The 26251-nt window shown below is 36.1% G+C and overlaps 1 long non-coding RNA gene across 1 annotated transcript; it reads left to right on the forward strand.

The window, feature by feature from the left end:
- The first annotated feature begins 21616 nt into the window (after positions 1-21616).
- Positions 21617-25293, forward strand: LOC113768694. The gene is made up of 6 exons (XR_003468112.1): positions 21617-21934; positions 23794-23898; positions 24004-24057; positions 24126-24218; positions 24327-24419; positions 24976-25293. It is a non-coding gene; the product is annotated as an uncharacterized LOC113768694 (long non-coding RNA).
- Positions 25294-26251: the final 958 nt, after the last annotated feature.

The following is a 26251-nucleotide window of genomic DNA, read 5'->3' on the forward strand; positions in this document are numbered from 1 at the left end:
CGATTCTTGTACTGAAAAAAATACATACAAATTCAGCACCACTTAATAAGTTCAGCAAAAAAAATTTTATTTATCAAACACCCAAAACATCTGAATGTCTGAATGAATTCAGTTTTAGCACTTTTTTATGTTATCAAATAGACAGTCAATGTTTCAAGAAACAATTTAGGTTTCCATTCTTGTTTCAAGAATTTCAAGATTTGTAACATTTAAGATCAAGAAACTCCTGAAACCTAATGATGATGTCAAGAACTTCAAGATTTTGAAGAATTGGATCAAGAAGTCTAAGAAACATCAAGAAAGTGCAAGAAACAACTCAATTAGCCATGAATGATATTAGTAGCCATACGCACAACCAGAATATTTTTTTTGTGACTCGAAACACACAAGACAAGAACAGACACGGATAAAGAAAACCCCGGTGATATACTAAATGAAGAACAAGAAAAGACCGACCAGAATTTAGCAACAAATTTGACACAACACAACAACAACAATGAAAACATGACTCAAAATGAAAAATTGAAGAAGATATAACTTGGATACCCACAACTAGCTCTAATACTTGTTGATACGAACCTCATTAAGAGAATGAAACCCGTACACCACAAGCCCGAATCTCGATGTTGGTACACAAGTCTGTTTTACGAAAAATCTCAAGACACCTCTAATTCTCATAGTTGTGAATGTACTCTTATATGATCTCAACCCATAACTAAACGAACTAGTGAGCCTAAGTTATTTGTAGATGGCGTCACAATCAAATGCGGTTTTGGATTGATAAGTCAATTGAATTCTCAAGTCTAACTCTAAAGTATTCAAGAAATGTTTTGAATACAACCAAGAAAAAACTCTCAATAATTGCTGGAAATTTGTCTATGTCTCACAAAGAAGAAAGATGCCTATTTATGGACAAATAAAACAAATCTGAACGGATATAGGATTATGTCACTTATCCTATTCATTGCATTGGACTTAAACTAACAGCCCAAACTACATAATGCTTGCCAAATTTATTAACCAAATAAATGAACTAAATAACTAAAACTCAAAACAAGCAAATGGTTCAAAACTAGACAAAACTAGGGCTTGATCTGCCATACTTTGCTTCATGAATCAACTAGGGTTTTGAAGCGGGTCCATGTTGGAACAAGTTGGATTAATGTTTTGGTGGATTTTTCTTCAAATCCGAGCCCTTCAACACATCTATGTACCCCAAATTGATCTTGGACAACACGAATTGATGCTTGGAGTGACTCCTTCAACTCCTTAGCATGAGCTCGAGTAATCGGACCAATTGAAATCTTGGTACTTGAACTACTTGGTCCATGGAGAACTTTCACTTCATCATCACTACCACTACTAACCCCGTCTCTACCCTTCACCTCCTTCCCTCCTTCACCACCACCACCTCTGCTCTGCTCCCCAGTTCCTTCCTCCTTTTTTCTCCTCATCCTTCCTCTCTCTTCCTCTCCTTCCTTCTCTCTCTTCTCCCTTCTTCCCTTCCCCTTCTCTCCTAGAAACCCTGTGATCTGGTTGAGTTGGCCATGACCAAACTAGGGGGAAGGGAATAAAGAGGGTTGCAAGTAAGGGGAGAGGAGGAGGAGAGGGAATAGGAGGAAGGATGAAGGAGGGGGAGAAAAGAGGAGGAAGAAGGACGAAGGAGAAAGGATGGGAGAGAAGAGAAGAGGACATGTGGGGAAGTCTTGTTGTTGTTTATACTAAGATTTCTTACCGGGAACTTAATTATATTGTTCGAGCATTAGAGCCAAAAGATCAAGATAAAAGATTTTAAAGAATTCAAACCAAAATTTTCAACCATAAATCAATTGTTTTCATAAAAATGCAGTACTTGGGATCGTTTTTGTACTTATATACAACAATTTTTGTTTTGCAACCTAAAGTCACCTGAAATTTTAGTTACATTCTTAAAACTATTGTAGCTGAAGGTTTTATATTTATTTTATTAAATTTCTTTGGATTTTTTCCTAAATTTAGCATGAATACAATCTACTTTCCTCCAAAATTGAATATCGGAGCCAAAGCTTAAAGGTCAATGCTCTCCAAGATTCAAACAAAACTATTCCTTTTCTAAAGAAAGGTGTGACAACCCCATCTCCCCTTAGGGCGTACCCCAGGGTTTAGCGGACCGCCTGCCCAACTCTCGCCAAGACTCGCTCACTCACTTTAAGAAAACAAGTTACAACTTCAAAAGTAAAGGAAGCAACAATTCCAAACTTAAAATGTACATTAATGCTTAAGGTAAGCTCCAAGGCTCATACATTTCCAAAATATCTCAAAATATTTAACATTCCAGATACATTCAGCCCTAATTGAGCACTAACGCGAGCACAATCGTAAAATTTCAAAACTAGACAATGCTAGCCTGTACCGGCCTCACGCCCGCACTCGTACCCCCTGTAAGGAAAACAAATTTAGCGGAATAAAGTGAGCCAAAGCTCAGTGAGGTTCCAAAACTTTATGCAGACCCAAGTAGCAAGTTGGTCATTATGTAAAACTCGAACTATTAAAGTAGTGAGCATAAGAGTTCATAAAAGTGGGTAATAAAAATTCAAATTAGTAAATCGTTAGATATCCAACAATTCCAGGTAAAAGGATACAGATGGCTCTCAAGAGCCAAATTCCCGCTGCATTATTTGATCCGAACCCGTTGACACTCCGTCAACGTTTGAAGAAGCAAACCATGACCGTAGATCTCCACTTTACACCAATTTCCATCCACCAATCAATCCCTTACCGGGCCCGAAATCCAAAATAAAAGTGATGGTAATACTCGAGTATACCGAATCCAGTGGACCTAATCCAAAGGATTATACAATAAACAATAAACAGTAATACCTATGGTTCGCCAGTCTCCTCGACCAAGCCCTTACTGGCTCGATTCGACTAACTAACCAATAGGGTGTGGATCCAAGTAGTGAGACGGGATGAGAGACACCTCCCACTCAAATGGAGTGTGGTACATGCTACCGCTCAACACTTACAAGTCAAGTACAAGATCTCAGGTAGTATTCAAGTTGTAAACATGCATATCAAGTCAATAATAACCAGTAAATAGTAAGAAATCATATTAGAAAAAGTGCGATAAAGTACACCCTTGCCCATTCAAACAAGTTAAGTATTTCTTTCAAATATCGAGTTCAATCATGCACTTGGAAACACTCACCAGTATGAGCAAGAGATATGTCAAAAGTTTCCTTCCGGGTTGTACTTCGAATCACCAAAGAAACCTAGATCAGTCAAAATAAGGTATTATGGTTCAACTAATCAAAATCTAGATGAACCATAAAAAATCGAGAAAGTACTAGTGCAAATATGAAAATACAGTTTTAGAGTGAATAATAACATTTGAACTTTCAAGTCATGAAAAATCTTGAGTCATTTCTCAAATTCAAACATAACCAAAGAAAATTCCAGAAATCAGTAGTTGAAAGAACAACCAATCCCAAATTGAAGTGAGCAAATGTAATTCAAAGTTTTCGAGATAAAACTAACACTTTTCATCTTAGTTGATACCAAATCTTGATCAAAAACAACTCATATACTACTATTGAAGTGCATTCAAGGATACATATGTAACTGAAGATCCAACTAACCCAAAATCAAACCTTATATCTCACTAATATACATAAGAGCAAGTAATAGAAATTTGGGCAGCATTTCCCCTATTTTCTTACTTTTCCCATCCAAGTACAACTTGGATTCACAAGCCAACAAACCTCCAATCCAACCACAAGTGATAACCAACAACATACATCTATTCAAGGCCTCAAAACCAACCAAACAAACCAAATAATAAACTTATCACCATGGATATCAAAGCTGGAAACTAGTTTAAAGAAGAAATTATAAGTGGCAGATTTGTCATCCTTCGGTGTTTTGGTCATAACTGTAGCTAGGTATATCGGATCCAGGTAAATTTGATGGCATTTCGAATCTAAGACAGAGTCCTACAACTTTGATGCAGGCATCAAACACCAGTTCAAACGTTATCAGGGTCGAAATTGGCAAAAATAGAGACATAAAAATTCTGTCGGAGCCAAAACAGGATAACTGAACAGTTTTGGTAAAATGGCTATAACTTGGTGTAGAAAAATCAAAATTGTGCTCCGTCAGTGAAATTTAAAACTAGATTCATAGAGGTTTCCAACGGTATAAAAATCAAGTTCTAGTTCATCTCCTACAACTACCGGCAAGCTCAGGAAATTGACTGAAATTCACCACCAAATGCTGGAATTTTGCATATCAACCCTAAAACTACTCATCAAAGCTGGAATTCCTCATATTTTTAGCCAAATCAACATATACAAACTAGTATATCCACTTAGCAAAGCTAATAAAGCAAGATTCAATTTAAAGCAACAATATAAAGCTGGAAATCTCATTACCAAAGTTCAAGAAATTTCATTTCACCACTCAAATCAACTAACAAGTCATGAAAATCACCATAATCAAACCTAGTTGGAGGTGGAGAAAGTGTTTGGCTAGGAAGCTGGCTTGAGGTGTAAATGCTTGAAAATGATTGTTATGTGTGTAGATGAGTTGATTATGGATAGAAAATGAAGAGAAAATCGAAGGAAAGTTGGTGCATGGACTTGGCCGAATCTGTCCTGTTATTGCCTTGCCTAAATTTCTAAATTTTGATGCTCAAATGACTATGAAACTGATGTATATATGTTATATATTGTGAGTAGAAAGTTTCTACCAAAAATCATTTGAATTGGTTGAGCAAAACTTGAATTTTCGACATGTGAAGAAACCTGGAAATGAGTTCAGACTGTCCGAACAATACCACTTTGATCGAACATAACTCTTTGTACAAAAGTCAAAATAGAGTGCCGTTGCTGCATTTGAAACTGGACGTTTGTAGGTTGCCAACGGTATAAAATTCACCATCTAGTTCGAACTGAATGAGCCGTAGTGATTCGGCAAAGTTTGCTGCCCTGTTTTAATTGTCTGTCTGAGAGAAACGTAGAAGCTGCAACTTGTCGCTTAATTTTCTCTCCTTTGTAAACTGATTTTGAAAACTACTTGTTCTGATGAAATGTAGAGTTTTGAATCTAGTTTCCAACGCCACTGATCATTCTCAATTTCAAGTTGTATTGAGTGAGATATGGTACAATTTCCAAACTATGACAAAGCTGGAAATCTAGAAATCTTTCTCTTCTTGCTGGCCGAAGGGTCAAACATGTTTTGGAATGTTTTGTTTCGAAAACTTTGGTGTCCATTACGTCTAAATTGCTCATTGGATGTTTATGGAACCTAAGTTTCAACATTTGAGCTAATTGAGGTTGATTGTGTGGGATAAAACGTTTGAAAAGGAAAGAGAACCACGGACGGCAGATTTGATTTGAAATTTTCACGAACTTTGATTTTTTTGTTAACTACCTTCCTACATGATTTTTTATGTGAAATTTGGTAGAGATATAGCTCACATATGGAAGATTTAGTGTACCAAATTTGGTGTATTTTCAATGCCATTTCAATGGCTAAATGAAATTTCAAAGATAGCTTTTCAAATCTGGAAAATGATTGAACAGTTTGCAAAATGCGACCAACTTTGAACTGATGTATCTCGATACTCAAAACTCCTAATTTAGTTCTGTTTGTTGTGTTTGAAACCTTGTTAGGAACTCTTATTGTGTTAAGAATTTCAGAGGCTAGTTGACTTTCTGTGAATTTTACCGTGTGAGAACCCTCATTTTTAAAATACAATTTCCCCAAACTATATGCCTTGCACCAAGATTTAAACCACCTCTTATATGCCCTAGCATTATATTTTACAATGTGTTACAACAAATCCCTTGTATTGACCCTCACTTTAAAACACAATTTTCTTATTTACATGCCTTATTATAAGATCTAGACCATTTAATATATGCCTTTACAATATATTTCCTATGTATTATAATAATTTCCATGCATTACATTTCAATTCATTTTACTTGAAGTAAATATTTCCTTGAGCTAGGTTGTAAATAATTCACCACTTGTAATTGTCCAAGTGTTCTTTTATTAGTGGTAGAGACTTTATGTGAGAGATTAGAGGTGTTAAATATGTATTGATACATTTGGAAAGGTTAGTATGTCATTAGTCAAAGATTAAGAAAGGATTGGACAAGGATGGAGCCAAGTGGCAAAACCCTAGCCATGGATCTTGTTTGACCAAGGGATTAGACAGAATTTAAACCAAAATTGGCCCTTTTATTTCCTCCTTGTGGGCGACTTTCATGAAGCTTAGAGAGGAAGAGAGAAACTCCATTTTTATTGCTTTCTAACCCTAGTAAATCAAGAGCAAAAATCAAAAGAGAAAGATCTTGAGTGGGTTGAGAAACTTCCCTTTCATTCCTAGTGGTTGATCCAAGCTTGAAGCTTCCATCTTGGTGGATTGTTTGGTGACCTAAGCAACTTGTAAGAGAGGTAAATGACCTTTAAATTTGGGGGTTATGATGTTATATCATCTACTTTAAGTTTTCATGGTGAAATACAAGTGGTTTTGGTTGAGATTTGGGGTTAATTCCTTGAATTAAACAAGTAGTAGTTAAACTTGTTAGTATGCCTACCAAGTGTTTGATGAAATACCTAGCCCTTGTTCATGTGTGTGTATGAGGTATTAACATGTTTTTGAACCCTTTTTTAGTAGATCTAATACTTGTTATGTGATTGGGGTACAAACCATGAAAGGTTGAAAGTTAGAAAAGTTGGGGAGATGCTGTCCGAAAATTTCAAGGGCTTACTGCCCTGTTTTGCTTTGATAATTTCATGTTTAATTTGGCTATAAGTGTGAGGGATATATGTTGGGTTATGTGTGTGGAGGTTGTCTACAAAAAATTAGCCAATTTCGTTGGATAAATCTTGAGTTATGAGGAAAGAGGCAAAACTGGACTAGGTCCAGGAATTTTCTGACCAGTGATCTTGTGAAGGTCATAATGTTTTACTCAATGATCAGAATTGAGTGCCGTTTGTGGCATTTGAAAGTAGACGCTTAGAGCTTTAAAATGGTACCAAGTTAATTTTCTGGTTCGTCCCAAGTGATTTGTGGCGAGTCTTGAAATTTGGCTGCCCGGTTGTTACTGTTCATCCGAGACTGTCCAAAAAATTCTTTTGGTTGCTTAATTTTGAACCACTTACGTTTGGATTTTGGAAATGGTTTCTTCTACACAAATATATCCTTGTGAACCTAGTTTCTAACGGCACTGACGGAACCTAATTCTGACTTTTCTACAGTGAATTATAACCATTTTCCCGAGACTGCCGGGCAAGACTGTTTAATCTGAATAAGGAACCTTCAAGTCTAAATGAAACATTTCTTTTGCCGAGCTTTCATGTACACACTAAACTTATCTTCTCATGAACTCTTACCATGTTATGGACCTTATTGCATGCCGAATTAAGTAGCCTAGACTACTCACTCGGTTTCTTAATGAACCTATACTTTAGTAAGGAACGAATCCAATTGTTAATGATTTCACCCGTTGACCTAGGTTTGGGAAACGAAGGTGATCGTAACTGAGACGTTTGACGTCGATTGCTACTTTTGCTTGACAGGTGAGTGTTCCACTACCTGCTATCTGTTATCTGAATATTTGAAATACTTGATTTATGACTGTTGGAGCCAAAAAATGTTTTGATAAAATGGAGGCGAGCGTGTACTTTATCACACTTGACCTCACTTGTTTTCCAATGAGGCTCTGTATACTGTTATTATGAGATGTGATTTCTCTATGACTGTGTTTAAGTTGTTTGGATGATATCCCATCAACTACTGCTACTGTTTGGGTACCCAACCTCTTAGGTGAGTCGGTTGTATCGAGCCAGCAAGGGCTTGGTCGAGAAGGCCGATAAACCTTGGGGACTGATGTTTGGAGGTCTCGGGTGAAGTATAGCCGTTGTACTTGCTTGTTGTGTTGTCCAGCACCACCAGTGGTAAAATCCTCGACTTGATCCTGTTTCTTTGGAATATTGAATTCCTGGTATACTCGAATATTACCAAACTACTGTTTGTGGCGTGCGGGCCCGATAGGGGGTTGATTGGTGGACGGAGACTGGTGAAAGTGGTGTTCTACGGACCCTATATACTGTGCATACAAGTGTTGACGGAGTGTCAACAGGAGGCAATTATGATCAAGCTCAAGTGGATCTTTGGCTTTTGAAAGCCATCCGTATCCTTGAATTGAACTGTTATTCTACTGTACGGTGCTTATTTGATTATTTTGTGACCTTATGTGACTATGTGTTTACTTGTTTTACTTGGAACCTCACTGGGCTTTAGCTCACCCCATTCCCTTTGTTTTCCTTAACAGATCGGGGATGGATTGATCAAGAGCTTTCTTAGCTTTATTTTGTTTTGAACTTGTATTTTGAGATTGTAACCTTTTGTTTAAGGAGACCTTACTTTTGACCTCCGTAAGCTTGAATCTATAAGTTTAACTTATGTTATGTAAGTTATGTATGGAGTGATAAGTTGACATTTAATTATGTGTATGCTAAGCTTTTAGATTGTTGGTGTAGTGTTTATGTTTAATTGGGGTTACACTCCCGTGAATGGAAGATATCTCATCTGCTTCATTTGAGTTATTAGTACTTTGATCGACTGAGCCCCGGCGAGAACTGGGCAGGCAGTCCGCTGATACCCTAGGGTTCGCCCTAGAGGGAGGTGGGGCTGTCACAGTTGGTATCAGAGCTTAGGTTTCAGATCCTTGTAGTATATCCTAGACTTAAATGTTTGGGATGTTGGACTGTTGGATTGGTTTAAAAGTTAAGTGACCACTAAAAGGGATAAGAATTAGAGCCTAGGGTTGAATTGGCCTGGACGAGTTAGGTATTTTCGACTTGAGGATTATACGTGATTATTTTCCCTTAAAAGTACTTACGTTTTATCTACACTTTGTGTAGAATGGATAGATCTTGTGCCCTAGCGATAGATCGGTTGGCGAGATGCCCGGTGAGGACTTACCGATGATTAGATACTAGACCAGGCCCGGAGGAGCTAGAGCATATTGGAGCCCATCTGACCGCTATAGGCACTGCGTGTGACAGCCCTACCTCGCCCTAAGGCGAACCAGAGGGTTCGGCGGGCCGCCTGCCCAGCTCTCGCCGGGACTCAGTCGTTCACTACAATCCTCAAATGAATTACAATATAAATCTCAAATATTACATCAAATTCTCCGATAATTACATGTCAAAAGCAAAGCGGAAATAATTCCCAACTATACATAAAATGATTCCAAATCCAAACTGTACAAGATATAGGCCATCCAGACATGTGAATAAGCACAACAAGACCTTCCTTCGCTTTGAGCCCTGTGGAGGGGAATAAAATATTTTTGGGGTGAGCTAGAAGCTCAGCGAGTAACCAGTAAAATCCTTAAACAAATATATTTCACAATGTTACATTTCGATCATTTCGATGATGTCATGATTCAGGGATCAAATGTTCGTTTAGTGCTCTCGTGAGCCAGGGAAATCATAGCACTTGAACACCCGACGCTCAAATAGATCATTTAACATTAACATTAACATTAAGAGGGAGCCCCTTTTTGAGCTCCAGATAAACATGAACATGAACCATAAACAGAGTGGAGACGTTGGTGTCCAGCACAAGACTTTCCCAGAACTCATTGAAGCCAAATCATGTCATGAACTCACATGCAAGCACGCATGATATGCAATCGAGTACATAATGCAAGAAACATTTCACAAGTACTTTGGAAATAGTTTAGGGTCACTCACCTCCATGGCTCAGAAATCATCCATCACATATCATTGCCTTGCTCAAATCCAAGTCTTAAATCACAAACTCAATGCAAACAAATTCCTTCAAAGTTCGGACAGCACTTCCCCTGAATTTGTTAACTTTTCCAGCCATCATGGCTTCATTATTTCCTCAGCCAGTCCCAAAGGTACACACACAACAACAAGTTCATCCAATAGCCATTCAACAAGCTCCAAGTAGTACTAGTACAAGTCAAGCTAGGGAAAAGTCCGGAAATGAAAGTTAAGCTCAAAACCAGAAAAACAGTTTTGACGTCATTTTGCGGTAATGGCACCAAAGGTACTACGATAGTCGGATGAAGGTGAAAGATACACCGTTTCGAAGCTACGAGATAGGGCTACAATATTTCAGAAGGTCACTCAACCCAGTTTCGAGTGTAACCAGGTCAAAAATGCAAGATACTATACCAAAATCACAAAAACAGATTCACAGAACGCATTCTAGCGGAAACATCATAAATCAGGCTATACAAGTCCAAATCCAGAAATTCGAAAACCAGATGAAAGCTAAGAAACAGGGATAAATTTCATCAGAAGGCCTCAACAACCAATTCGGAAGCAATTCCAGCCAAAACAACCAATTACAGGCGCAATTCTTACATTCGGGTAAAACCAGAACAGCAATAGTAATTTCTACTTTTCTCATTCTACACTACTCCGATTGACCTGAAATTTTGTAGGCTCCTCTAAAATGTCATTACCTACAACTTTCATGTTTTAAGTCAAGGCCAATTCGGCCTCTAACTAGGAGCTATAAACTCGGGCAGAATGTTCCTTCAAGAACCCTAGTTTTCTGAAATTTCTTCCAAACCAGAAATTGGTTGCAATTAATCACTTTTTCCACCTCCTAGAGTCATTATATACCATTTCCAATCATCATAGATAGCCACACAACCATGCTTATATTAAAACAGAAAAATCCCCAAAAATTATAAAACTTCATCAAGTCAACCACAACTCAAGATATAATCCATCAAACCATCTCTTTAGCCATCACAAGTCACTAATTTAGCATAATCAAGAACAAAGAAAGGATTGCTAGACATGAACCTTGAAATATCAAGAAAGTTGATGGCTTAGTCCTTTGCCTTCTCTAATCACTCCACCACTACCTTCAATCTTCCTAAACAAGTTACTTTTGTGGAGGAATTTGAAAGTTTAACGGTTGATTCACAAGATTGAGCAAGAAATAGAAGGAAGAAATTGAGAGCTTTTCTTTCTTTCTTGAGCAAGAACATTCGGCCAAGAAGCTTGCAAAATGAAGCTTATTTTTGATCAATTTTTTTGTATTTATTTGGTAAAGGTAAAGGTAAAGTCAAATGGTCAAAGTCCAAGATTAAATTAGATGGTGACACTTGTCACCTTTAGGTTTAAAACTTATCTTTTTGTCTCTCCAATACAAATATCTTAACACTTTGTAAAATAATATCACTTAATACAAAATTCCAACAAGTTGTCAAAAATATAATGCATTTACCGCACTAGCGGGTCCCACGTCTAAAATACGCTTTTAATTTCTCAAAAACTAACCGATACTAGAAAAATCATTTTCAAACTATCTTTGCTCATAAACTTTATCTGGGGAATTTTTATAATAAAGAAAATGTAGAAAAGGCGGGCGATTAAATAAAATAAACCCTAGAAAATTAGAAAATTTTCGGGTTCTCACACTCATTCTTTTCGGGGCGTCACACTGCGAGTGTCAGCATATTTACACTTATCCTAATGAAGTAGTTCTGGCCGTAGTGAAGAAGCGGAAGGTCCTAGCGAGGGACAATACTAGGCTTGGATTTGAAATGAATTACCTGAAGAAAACTATTGAAATGCAAGCTGAGCGGATTAAGGAACTTGAGTATGATGTGGTCAAGGGCCGAGAAAGGGTTGATGACCTAAGCGCGCAGCTTGGCGAAGCTCAAGAGCGCATGGTTAAGAGGGCCAGGAAAGTGAGGAATAGAGCAGAGTCCATTCTGAATATTTGTGATGATCTGCTGGGAGAAGTGAGTGACGAGGCTTCTCACATTAGAGATGACACAGTAGCTGAACCCGTCCAGTCTGGGGAGATCAATTAGCCCTACGATGGATTGAGCCTCTACTTCTAGGCTATTGCTTTGGATGATTTTGACTATTGTACATAGAAAGGATAGGGGAGGTTGTGACTCGGTGGTTGAACAGCTTTCTTTTGACCACTTGCGCTAGGTTTTTGTTTGATATGACTATACGACTATATCTGTACTCTTGAGGCTCGTACTTGCTACTTTTGGTCCTGTTATTTTATAAATGACTGTTAAGAGCCTTTATGTGCAGTGTTTTGACTGTTTACTTGGATCTTTGACTTTTGACTTTTGACTTTGACTTTATTTCGGCATTGGCCTTTAACTGCTTTTCAATTTCACTCGTTTATCGTGACTCCGATTCCATTTCTTATATGACCTTTAAATATGAATAAGCATATATTGTATACCCCTATTTGCTTACCCTGTTAGTTATAATACTTGGGCCATAGACTAGTGAGTAATAATGGAGACTAGACGACAATATGGTTGGGGCCATGGGTGTGGATCTAGGTAGGTCCAGGACTAAGAGGAGAAATAAAGGTCTGTAGTCAATTAGAACCAAGGACCCGAATGTAGAGAAGGAGACCAGGTAGCCACAGCTATCAATCGTATGACTAATCTACTGTTTACTGGCCTGTTTGGTTGACCATCGAGATCAAATACCGGGTAACTAGTAAAGGAACCTTGAAATAAGTAAAGATAGGGCTCTGAAACGATTCCAAAGTTCGCTTCCCCTAAATTTCTTAGAGGACCAGATCCCAAAGCTGCCAAGAACTGGTTTGAAAGAATGAAAGATATTTTTGCTGCTTTGCGTGGTCCTTGCGCTGAGTGAACTTGGGGTCAAGTGGTGTTATTGTCCAATTATGTGGGTAATTGGTAAGGATTGGGTGCTCTTCTGGGGCGTAAACTATGAATCATGATTGTTATAAGCATAAAACCTTTATCAGGATACTTGGGAGAAATAGATATGTACGTCGGGTAGGAATCTCTAATATGGGTGATTTACTCTTGGGACCGGCCGGCTCGAGTTGTGAATTGTCTTATTGTGGATTCTTGTACTTGGGTACCAAATAGTGGAGAGCGCCAGAATAAGGGTCTGTATCTTGATTGCATTTGAGGTGAGTTTTGATGGCAAAGGTTAAGGCGTGGATGATTCTAACACTTGACCTAGTTATTGGACTGATTGAGGGAATGGATCTCGGAAGTTATCATGGACTAATCTAAAAATAGTCTATTAGGGTTTCTATAAACAGTGGCTAGATTGTAGCGTACGTCGAAAAATTTGCACTGAAGACCTATTTCCTTCTCCTATGACTGTGAAGACTTGATAAGTGTTTATTTCGAATGTGAGGCGGTTTGATTGCAACTGTATGGATATTTCTACCCCTCTTGTGATATTCTTTCCTATACTTCCTTGATACCTATCCACTAATATCTAAGTATGGACTTGACTCGATTATTATCATGGCGAGATTGTGAGTTTTGGAATTATGCATAGGGATTTGAAAAAGGAATTGAGTTCTATACCTATATGCAAGAGTTTGAGATAGGATGTGAAACTTTCGACATACAAAGTACGCTTTAGGGATTCGTTATGTATATAAGTGGCAATGGTACTCCTTGTGTTAAGACTCCAGAATAGGAATAAGTGACACAGTATTTTGAAGTATTGTCCCACTTGTGTTCTACTTTCTCGTCTATCTCATTTAAGAATAGCTAAGTTTAATTCCTCGTGGCTGGATTGGAAATGAATAAACTTAAAAGTTATATGACTAGAGCTTTCATGAAGCCAGTCGTAATTAGAGTTGCCTGGCAAGCTATCATTGAGTTAAGTAAATCGGCAAGGTGACAAATGTGACTGATCTGCAAAAGAAAATAGAGATTATTTGAAAGGAAGTAGAGTTCCGAAAGAGAGTAACTGAGCACTGGGAAGGATAAAGGAAACAAGAATACTTGGAGAAAATTGAACTACGACACTAGAACATAGAATTGAAAAAGAAATATGAAGGGATTCCATAAGGGGTACGCAATAAGTTTGAATTAGTGCATTTGCCTAGTCGAATAGCATCTCAAGACATCCCTTGTCAAGTTAGCTATTAGTGAGTGGTTGGGCAGTATTGGATCCTTGCCCATGAGTCTATTGCTATAATTTAGTCTTTAAGTTAAGTGAAGATTTTCGTTTGTCGTTCCAAAGGAATAAACTAATTAGCGTATAGTGTATGGGTTTGAGAGCTAGCAAGAATAGTAGCCAAGTTTTAACTTTTCTTTTATCAAGATTAAAGTTTGTGTCACGTTCTTCACCTCGACTAAATCAAAAAGTTGACCAAATTGTTTTCATTTTCCTCTTGCTTGGCCGAACAAATGGAGAAGAAAAACCCAAGAGAGACTTTCAACTCTAACCTCAAATTTGTACTTGAATCTTGAGTTTCAACCAATTAATTTGCAAACTACTCTATAGAAATAATAACTAAGGTAGATTTCAAGGTGTTGGTGGGGTGATTTTGGAGGAAGAAGCTCTAAGTTTTCATCTTTCTTGAGGTTACAGGGTAACTTTGGCAATAAACTTTCCTCTACTTTAAATATATGCAAACTGGTGGTTTAGGGTTTCAATTTCGGTTGTTTTATGAGAAAATATCATGGTTTGCAGTTGTGTTGTGAAATTTTCAGTTTTATGGTACTTTTCTGTCCACACATGATACTTAGGTGTTGGCCATGGTTTGGTAGCTTTGCTATGGGAAATATCTAGCTTTTATATGCTAGTTTGACTTGCCTAAAGAAACTTCCAGCTTGTGATTAGGAATTTCAGCTTAAGGTTTCATTTTCTAACTTGAATAGGTGACAGTTATATGCTTGATGTAGTGAGTTGTTAGCTTGATATTTATATGCTTGAGTTGAAGCTATTTCATGGGAAGAATGAAGCCTTGAATGGGCTGGAAAAAGTTAGTAAACACAAAGGAAGTGCCGCTGAAAAATTTTTCCGCAAGGAACCTTGGAAAGTTTTACGAAATCTGTTATATCTTGATGTAGAAAAGTCAAAATTGAGTTTCATTTATTATGTTTGAAACTAGGTTCAGAGTATCAGTATTGTTCTCAATTCCCATGAATATCTACAATTTTTCAAAGTTGACTGAAATTGTATACTTGTTCTGTCTATTACTGGGTGAAGCAGCAACTTTAGGTTGAAATTTAACTGACTTGTGGATTGGATCTTACAATGGTACCTTCTAGAAAGTTGTAACAATTTGAATCTATATTCCGACGGTATAAAGTTTATAAGTTTTGGACATAAGAATCTCGAGATATGATTTTCAAATGAGATCACGCAAAACTGGAAAATTTCTATTTTCCTAGGATTATTCCTACTTACATTTCCAACTTTAGGATTGGAGTTGGTAAACTATTTTGAGGTTGGTTTATGAGTGGATTGAGGCTTAAATAAAAGGAAAATGAGTTCTTCAAATCATTTTAGGTCAGACAGTTTACAACTTTACATTTTGAACGTCTTTTCTACTTTCTCCAAACGTTTGGCTATAAGTGATACTTTTCTGCTCTAAATGACTTTTGCAACATTGATTAGTAAGGACATGAGGATTATTCCTCGATTGGAACAAGCTAGTATTATATTTTGATAGGTTATACGAGTATGAAACTTGTAAATTGATACATGTTCTAAATAAAGATTTGGAGCCTCAATTCCTACATAATATGGCTTTGTAGTGCTGGTCTTTTACTAAAGCATGTGCTTACAGGACTCGAGAGAATTAAAAAGGCTATTCACTGAAAATATTTTGAACTACTCAGTAATCAAGCTGAGAATTTCGAGGGCGAAATTCTTTAAGGGGGAGAGAATGTGAGAACCCTCATTTTTAAAATACAATTTCCCCAAACTACATGCCTTGCACCAAGATTTAAACCACCTCTTATATGCCCTAGCATTATATTTTACAATGTGTTACAACAAATCCCTTGTATTAACCCTCACTTTAAAACACAATTTTCTTATTTACATGCCTTATTATAAGATCTAGACCATTTAATATATGCCCTTACAATATATTTACTATGTATTATAATAATTTCCATGCATTACATTTCAATTCATTTTACTTGAAGTAAAATATTTCCTTGAGTTAGGTTGTAAATAATTCACCACTTGTAATTGTTCAAGTGTTCTTTTATTAGTGGTAGAGACTTTATGTGAGAGATTAGAGGTGTTAAATATGTATTGGTACATTTGGAAAGGTTAGTATGTCATTAGTCAAAGATTAAGAAAGGATTGGACAAGGATGGAGCCAAGTGGCAAAACCCTAGCCATGGATCTTGTTTGACCAAGGGATTAGAAAGAATTTAAACCAAAATTAGCCCTTTTATTTCCTCCTTGTGGCCAACTTTCATGAAGCATAGAGAGGAAGAGAGAAACTCCATTTTCCTTGCTTTCTAACCCTAGTAAATCAAGAGCAAAAATCAAAAGAGAAAGATCTTAAGTGGGTTGAGAAACTTCCCTTTTATTCCTAGTAGTGGATCCAAGCTTGAAGCTTCCATCTTGGTGGATTGTTTGGTGACCTAAGCAACTTGTAAGAGAGGTAAATGATCTTTAAATTTGAGGGTTATGATATTATATCATCTACTTTAAGTTTTCATGGTGAAATACAAGTTGTTTTGGTTGAGATTTGGGGTTAATTCCTTGACTTAAACAAGTAGTAGTTAAGTTTGTTAGTATGCCTACCAAGTGTTTTATGAAATGCCTCGCCCTTGTTCATGTATGTGTATGAGGTATTAACATGTTTTTGAACCCCTTTTTAGTAGATCTAATACTTGTTATGTGATTGGGGTACAAACCATGAAAGGTTGAAAGTTTAAAAAGTTGGGGAGGTGCTGTCCGAAAATTTCAAGGGCTTGCTGCCCTGTTTTGCTTTGATAATTTCATGCTTAATTTGGCTACAAGGGTGAGGGATATATGTTGGGTTATGTGTGTGGAGGTTGTCTACAAAAAATTAGCCAATTTGGTTGGATAAATCTTGAGTTATGAGCAAAGAGGCAAAACTGGACTAGGTCCAGGAATTTTCTGACCAGTGATCTTGTGAAGGTCATAAAGTTTTACTCAATGATCAGAATTGAGTGCCATTTGTGGCATTTGAAAGTAGACTCTTAGAGCTTTAAAATGGTAACAAGCTCATTTTCTGGTTCGTCCCGAACGATTCGTGGCGAATCTTGAAATTTGGCTACCCGGTTGTTACTGTTCATCCGAGACTGTCCAGAAAATTCATATGGATGCTTAATTTTGAACCACTTATGTTTCGATTTTGGAAATGGTTTCTTCTACACAAATATAGCCTTGTGAACCTAGTTTCTAACGGCACTGACGGAACCTAATTCTGACCTTTCTACAGTGAATTATCACTGTTTTTCCGAGACTGCCGGGCAAAACTGTTTAATCCGAATAAGGAACCTTCAAGTCTAAATGAAACATGTCTTTTGCCGAGCTTTCATGTACACACTAAACTTATTTTCTCATGAAATTTTACCATGTCATGGACCTTATTGCATGTCGAATTAAGTAGCCTAGACTACCCACTCGGTTTCTTAATGAACCTATACTTTAGTAAGGAACAAATCCAATTGTTAATGATTTCACTTGTTGACCTAGGTTTGGGAAACGAAGGTGATCGTAACTAAGACGTTTGACATCGATTGCTACTTTTGCTTGACAGGTGAGTATTCCACTACCTACTACCTGTTACCTGAATATTTGAAATACTTGATTTATGACTGTTGGAGCCAAATACTGTTTTGATAAAATGGAGGCGAGCGTATACTTTATCGCACTCGACCTCACTTGTTTTCCAATGAGGCTCTGTATACTGTTATTATGAGATGTGTTTTCTCTATATATGACTGTGTTTAAGTTGTTTGGGTGATGTCCCATCAACTACTGCTACTGTTTGAGTACCCAACCTCTTAGGTGAGTCGGTTGTATCGAGCCAGCAAGGGCTTGGTCGAGAAGGCCGATAAACCTTGAAGACTGATGTTTGGAGGTCCCTGGTGAAGTATAGCCGTTGTGCTTGCTTGTTGTGTTGCCCAGCACCACCAGTGGTAAAATCCTCGACTTGATCCTGTTTCTTTGGAATCTTGAATTCCTGGTATACTCGAGTATTACCAAGCTACTGTTTGTGGCGTGCGAGCCCGGTAGGGGGTTGATTGGTGGACGGAAACTGGTGAAAGTGGTGTTCTGCGGACCCTTTATACTGTGCATACAAGTGTTGACGGAGTGTCAACAGGAGGCAATTATGATCAAACTCAAGTGGATCTTTGGCTTTTGAAAGCCACCTGTATCCTTGAATTGAACTGTGATTAATTGTTATTCTACTGTACGATGCTTATTTGATTATTTTGTGATCTTATGTGACTATGTGTTTACTTGTTTTTACTTGGAACCTCATTGGGTTTTAACTCACCCTATTCCCTTTTATTTTCCTTAACAGATCGAAAAGGGACTTGATCGAGAGTTTTCTAGCTTTATTTTGCTCGTACTTGCGTTTTGAGGTTGTAACTTTTGTTTAAGCAGACTTGTAAGCTTAAATTTTAAGTATGACTTATGCTAGGTAATTTTGAGTGTGGAATGGTAAGTTGTCATGTGTTGATACATATATTAAGCTGGAACGTTGAAATAGTGATTGTGTTTTAATTAGGGTTTTAATTCCCTGTATTGGAAGATGTTCTATCCGTTTCATTGATGATATTAGTTCTTTGAACGACTGAGCCCCGGCGAGAGCTAGGCAGGCAGTCCGCTGATACCCTAGGGTTCGCCTTAGGGAGAGGTGGGGCTGTCACATCCAACATATTATTTTTGACGCCTATAAATACCAGCTGTTCCCACCTTGGAAAGTGCACTTAGAGCCCACAGTACAATTTTCCTGACAACTCACTTTCTCTCCTTCTTTCTCTCTTTTCTCTTTCCTCCTTTTTGCTGGATTCATACAATGTTTGCTAGTTTCTATTCCTTCTTGTTTACAAGAAGAAGGCTTGTTCAATCATGGGGAAACATTTCAACTTTCTGAAATAGTTTCTTAGGATAGTGTTATTAAGTACGATTCAAACTTTCTTAAATTATGTCTACAATTTTGTTAGCATTGTTCAGACCTTTTTCCAACATTATATACCTCATAATAAAATTGTATTCTTATCAAAAATCATTCCACGTATAATGTTTTATATATATATATATATATATATAAATATATATATCATCATCGTAAAACTATAATATCATACACACCACGTTAGTATATGTAGTATAACTATAGCATATGATATACGTTTGCATATACATTAAAAAAGGAACACATTACATACGGTAATTGCACTCTTATTCATCAAATATAGTAAAACCCTATTTTTTTTTTTTTGGCAATAAACCCCATATTTGGGGGAGGGTAGCCATCCCAAATTTTATTGAAATATAAGGTACAATGAGGGGGCAAAAAGCCTAACCTCAATGTTGTTTATAAAATCTAACCGAGGGAACACTACAAGAAATTTGGCCTTTTGTGACAACATACTCTGTGACAATATATAAAGTTGTCAGAATTGAAGACTTTAGTGACGACATTAAAAGTCATCATTCTTGATCGTGGGTTCACCCATCAACAGTGACAATACGGGATAAGTCGTCACAGTATGGATGACGTGCAACTATCCAGTCTGGCGGGAGATCACCATTGTGACGACTCAAAAAGATGTTGTCACTGTATGACCAACTTCAGTGACAACTTGTTAATATCGTCACAATATGGTGAAACGTTCTAAATTAGTGACAACAAGTAGTCGTCACTGTACAAAGCGTTTATTCCCATTCCACTTTCACTAATTCTACTATGACACCCTAATATTTTCAATATGGCACATATGTTGTAAATAAATTTTATTAATTCTACTATGACACCCTAACTTTAACATTTTGACCCCATATACCACATTAATTTTTTTAATATGGGCCATGTGTTATAAATAAATTTTATTAATTCTACTATGACACCCTAACTTTTACGTTTTAGCCCCATATACCACATTAATTTTTCGATATGGCCCATGTGTTGTAAATAAATTTAATTAATTATGTTATTTCACTGAACTTTTATATTTTAGGCCCGTATTTGGTAAACTAATCTCATTAACTCTACCATGACACTAGTATCTTTTGCAATTTAGCCTCGTATGCAATAAAGAGTGGTTGTATTAATTCTATTATGGCACCCTATGCTTTTACACATTAGGTTGTGTTCATCATTAGCAAAATAAGGAAGGTATTGTAAAAAAAGATGTTTACCTAGTTTTTAATTATTCCAAATGTAACTAATACCTAGTTATAAAGTTAAAAAATATCATGAATTCATTATTTAGTTCTGTTGACAACATAGGGGAAATTACTGATAATAGTAGTGTGAAAATAATGGTAGAGAATAATAAAATTTAATATGAAAGTAAGTAAAAATCTTGACAATTGCATGACTGGAGTTTGTAATGTATTACAATTTACAATAATGTGATAAAAAAAGTTTCATTAATTCTATTATGACACCTTAACTTTTGTACTTTAGCCCTATATGTAGTACACCAATTTCTTTAATTCTATTATTACATCCTAACTTTTGCAATTTAGTCCCATATTTAATTCACAAATTTCATTAAGTGAACAATGGCACTCTAACTTTTACAATTTATCCCCATATGTAATACACGAATTTTATTAATTCTGTTAGGGCACCCTATGGTGTTGCAATTTAGCCCTTTTTTCTATTTGCAAAATACAGAAGGTATCTTAATAAACTATGTATACATATTTTATAATTTTTCCAAATTTAGGTAATAATTTGTTATAAATCTAAAAAAATTTCATACATTCCCTATTTATCCTGATGACAACATGGTGGAAAATTAATAAATAGGACAATCTGAAAATAGAGGTCGTTAATAGTAGAATTTAACAATAACTGAATATGAAATTAAGTCTAATCCTAACATTTCCATGATCAAAAAGTTGTTATTAATTATAATAGTCACATTTATCATTTATGAATTGGTACTTATACCAAATACCTAACAATATCTGAATATGAAATTAAGTCTAATCCTAACATTTCCATGATCAAAAAGTTGTTATTAATTATAATAGTCACATTTATCATTTATGAATTGGTACTTATACCAAATACATTTAGCGTTTCGTACATGTATTTGTAAACTATTTCGCTTGTTCAATCAACTAATTCAATCGTCAGATTTTGTTAGACTATAAATCATACATAATTGATAGCACCAAAAAATGAGTACCAAAAAGATTTGGATTAAAAGAATGTTTATTTTTTTTCGAATCATAAATATATTTCTAACAACTTTTTTAGTTTTTGTACTATTTTATTATATAATAAATTAGAAAGAGTCCTATATTAGTTAAAAATGCTAAAAAATTTTGCCCAAACACACTAAATTATCATATTCTATTATTTTAATGCAACCTGAGAGTAAAAAAAAATAGAAAAACTAATTACATAACATAAAGTTGAGAAAAAGAAAAAATAGAGAGATAGGAGAAAGAACGAAGAAAGCGTGAATTTTTTGCATCTAAATAAGAAGAAGGCGTGTTAGTTATATATTCAGAACTAAGAGCGGCAAATTGAAAAATTCAAGAGGCATGGCGCGGTGAAAGAATTTTAAGGAAACGACATCGTTGCTTCAGTAGTATGCACTCTATGTCCAAAACACTTAGCCAAATTTTCAGACATCTTCTCCCCCTCTCTTTATCCTCCTCACTTCACCGAATGTACTACTCTGTATCAAGCTCGCACTACCAAATCCATCCATGAACTAGAGTTTTCGATTGTCTTCCATAAACAATTAGTGCAAGCACTTTCAATTTGGGTTACTTTGTTGAGCTCGCACCACCAACATCCCTAATTCAGAGCTTGATACATTGGCTTGGTGGCAAGAAATTAGAAATTAGGGCTTGAAAACTTGGGTGAAAGCTGAAGTTTAGAGCTTGAAGCTTGGGGAAAACGGGAAGTTAGGGATTGAAGGCATAGTTTGAGGTAATTTCAATATTTGTGTCTAATTTTGCATTGCATGGTAGGGATGTTCATGGCTATGGCTAGTTGCACCTTCTCTGTTTCTTGTCAGATTTAGTTTTTAGGTTCTTGAATCCCTTTTTGTTCTGGTTTTATAGATTTGTTGGATTTTCATGAATTGGTTCTTTATTAGTGACTTTTGGGTAGAGTCCTGTGAATCTTGATTTGGGTTTTGGCAAAATTTGGTCAAATTTCTCATGTCTCTTTGGAAGTGCTATTTCTAATTGAAAAGAATAATAAACGAGCTAGCCCATTTTGGCTTTTTATGAAATCTAAAATTTGAGTTTTTAAAGGGGTGAACGCTTCAGTTTTGATTTGGTTTTTCGGTAAAAGCAAGAAAGATTGTTGTTTTTCATCCTTTTGTGGAGTTGGAGATGATTTGAGTTTGTGGACTCGAGAAACTTGAGGTTGGTTTAATGTGCTGAGGTTGTTCAATGGTTGTGGAAGATTTGGTTGAGATGAAATTCAGGCTTGCTGATGGCAGTGACATTGGACCAAGCAAGTTTAGTCCTTCTACAATCGTGTTATCTCTAAAGGAAAAGATGACTTCTTTATGGCCTAAAGGTTATAGTTTACTGAAATCTACACAAAAGTGCTAATTTGCTGTACTTCATATTCCAATTCTTTTGTTTATTTATACTTTGATGTTTTGTATTGTGTTCTATCTAAGCTATGAAAATTTGTCTACCCTTTTGTAGATATATATTGTGGCTAATTTTACTATCTTCAAAATCTGGTGTTGTTTTGTTTACTTTGCTGTCATGGTTTTCCATTTTGACATGTTTGCAAGATGTTTCTCTGATAAAGGATTACCTTACGTGATTCATAAGGTAATTTTTTGTTCTTTGGCTTGTTTAATCTTGTTCCTACTGAGACTTTTGCCTATAACTTTCTATGGTATGACATCCAAGTTCGTTTCATAAATAGTTAAGCTAATTTCTCCAAATCTTTTCATACATTATTTGCATTTTCAGCTTTCTTGTCTGACTTAAAACTTTACTGATTTAACCTCCTAGCTGCAAATCACTCGCCCCTCAGGCATAGGCTGATGCACACAAAAGGAAATGTAGACATACAACAAAAATGGGCGACAGTGGGGAGGTGGCAGGTTAACCCATGTGTCTTATGTTGAAGCAAATAAAAGGAAACTCAGGCTATCTTGCCTTCCTTTAGCCACTGAAATTACTCTACCATCTCTAGCACTGTACTTCCCAAATCCATGTTAGACAAGAAGTGATATTTAAGCACCTGAAATTCCATCATTAATAAAACCTGAAAGCAGGTATCTAAAGTTGTAGACTTCATCTTCAGTGGTCCTGCTAACCTGGGACTTAAAATTCTTTCTTTTATTTCAATTAAAATTTCAAGAACAAGGTCTTCCATAGTAAGTTATTGGCGTGCTAGATTCCTAAGGTAATTTTACAAAAAAAAAATTTGTGGGAATGCTGAAAAACATAAATTGAAATCACAAAATGAACTTAATCAGACATGGATGACCATTCTTCTACAATCCAGCAGTGATAAAATTTTTTGTCAAATATGTACTAGAATAACAAGTAAATTCTTCTAACAAGAACAATGAAATGAGTAACTGTCTAGAAGCTTTTTGTTGGAAAATCTCCACCTAAGAAACTGCACTATAACAAGCAACTGTCCTGATATCTAATTCTCTGGCTAGTTTGTTATAGCCTTGCCTGCACTAGGACTAGGTAGACTGCCCATCCAAGCCGGAGGCAACATACTGGTGTGCTCGTGCACAGTCTGGAACAGAGGTGGCAATGCAGCGTAAACTAATGTTGTTTCTTTCATGGCTGAATTTGCAGCACCTGATCCATCTCTGGCCTCTCCGTTTGACCAAACACTAATCTTAGGTTGTAGTCCTTGGATCGCCTCAGCATTGTAGTGCTGGTGGATTCAATGAAGATGAGGTGTAAACACATGCAAAATATATTTCGTTTGCCTTGATCTCATTTTCTTTTGGCATTGATTTTATAGAGAGATACTTATGGGACTTTCTTATTGTTAAAACGCAGGCTCGCTTTTTCTTCCAGCAGCTAATATCTGGTGTTAGTTACTGTCATTCAATGGTGAGATATTAGAACTATTTATTCTTTTTGAGTCCTCTTATTATTATCTCATTGTTCTCTCAATGCAGGAAATCTGTCACAGGGACTTGAAGCTGGAAAACACACTTTTGGATGGGAGTCCAACACCACGTCTTAAAATATGTGATTTTGGTTATTCTAAGGTTACAAATCTTTGCATTTGGAATTAAAAAAAATTGTGATTCAATTGACTTCATATTTTTTTCTGTGGATAATTTGAAATTTTGTTGGTTTCTGGCATTTACTTGCAGTCCGGTTTGTTGCACTCACAACCCAAATCGGCAGTTGGAACACCAGCATATATTGCACCTGAGGTCCTGTCAAGGAAGGAATATGATGGCAAGGTCTGTATCATCAAAATTCTTGAAGAATTTACGAAGATTCTCTCCCTCTGAGCATTAGTTTCCTCTTCTAGTTAACTCTTTACTGTGATAGTATAATGGAATTTCCTCCCTTTTGCTGTGATATGGTATTACTAGATCGACTAGTATCCCCAACTTGCATCCAAACATAGTCAAAAGTAGTAGTACTGTTTCTTCTAAATCAGCAATATGGCCCTTGTCTCAAGCATCTTGTAAACTTTGTGCTAGTGGTTATGCTTCTTCAGTTCATTTCTTCCTGCTTAACAGGCAGGCACTGCTGCCTACTTTCTGCTCATTAAATAGTTTTGTCTCAAGAAGGTCTTCATTCATTTTGTAATTGCTGTCTATTTTCTAGATTGCGGATGTATGGTCCTGTGGTGTGACATTGTACGTGATGTTGGTGGGAGCTTATCATATTGACTTAATTGGATTTTTGTTCAGTATAACTATTCATTCAAATTCAATAGTGTATGCTTGTAATGGCATATTTTTTGACTAAAATCGATTCTAATGCATATGATACTTTCTTTCAATGCAGTACAATGCTATTAAATGCTCTTGAGGAGATGAAAAAGGTTGGCTTTTGGATATGCTCATGAAGATGACTTCAGTTTGACACAAATTGCTGCTTTAGTCTATGTTTTTGTTTGGAAAGAGTACTTTATTTTTTTGGATGCGTAATGGCTGTTACTAGTTGAACTGATGTGAATTTAGTACTCTATTGTTTGGATGGATAATGGCTGTTAGTACTTGAACTAATGTGGGCTTTGGAACCCATTTTGGTTAATGTGTGTTGTGATGAATTTAGAGATGTTTATAACCATATATATATATTTGAGGGTTCATTGTACATTAATTACTATCGTTTTTTGCATTAGTCGAGCCACAATTTTCTGCTATGGTTGTTGAAAATGCAATAGAATTGCAGCTCTGGTAGACAAAGTTGTAAGTTCATTAAGTGACGATTATTCTTGTCACAGAATACTAGGAGTGAGAGTGACAAGTTCAAGTTGTCACTGTGCGCGTTCAAATTTGTGACGACTTCTGCTATCTTTTATGACAAAAAAATTTTGGAAACAGTGACAAAAAATTTCGTCACAGAATACTATTCTTTAGTGACGACTTAGTCTTCGTCATTAAATAATAATATTTAGTGATGACTTTGTAGAGGTTGTCACACGTACCCATTTGTGACATAGAATTAGTGACAACGATGTCACAATGGAAAAAGTCGTCACTATACTCATATAATGACGACTTTCTAATTTTTAGTGATGACTTTCTATTGTCACAAAAGGCCAAATTTCTTGTAGTGGAAATTGAACTTGATCTAATTTAATCTAATCGAACTTTTGACATTAGATGGTAATAAGTTCAGCGAAAAAGTAGTAGAACCATGTCTGGTGCTAGCTAGCTAGCTTCGAAAGTGCATCAGTAGTTGAGTTTGCCTCGCAGAAGATGTGCTTGAATTTGTAGTTCTTGTGGTGTGCTCAACAGTAAAATTCTATTTCTATGCATCAATTACCATATTTTTATATATAATATGAGTCTATAAAAATAAATTTGTCATTATGCGTAAGTATAGTAGTGAACATTGTACATTGTCAAGTCATGTTTGATATATAAATATACTAAAAATTACACTATATAATATATTTATATTCGTAGTCTTATTTAAGTATAGAAAACACTTATCTGAGCATATTGGAAGCATTTGCAACTAAGTTGGTTAAGTATAAATGTACCTTTTAAACAATTATGACACAACAATAAACATTACATGACTCATTTTAAAGATATAAATGTGTTATAGT

The sequence above is a fragment of the Coffea eugenioides genome, chromosome 4, assembly GCF_003713205.1.
Source record: "Coffea eugenioides isolate CCC68of chromosome 4, Ceug_1.0, whole genome shotgun sequence".
Classification (NCBI taxonomy): domain Eukaryota; kingdom Viridiplantae; phylum Streptophyta; class Magnoliopsida; order Gentianales; family Rubiaceae; genus Coffea; species Coffea eugenioides.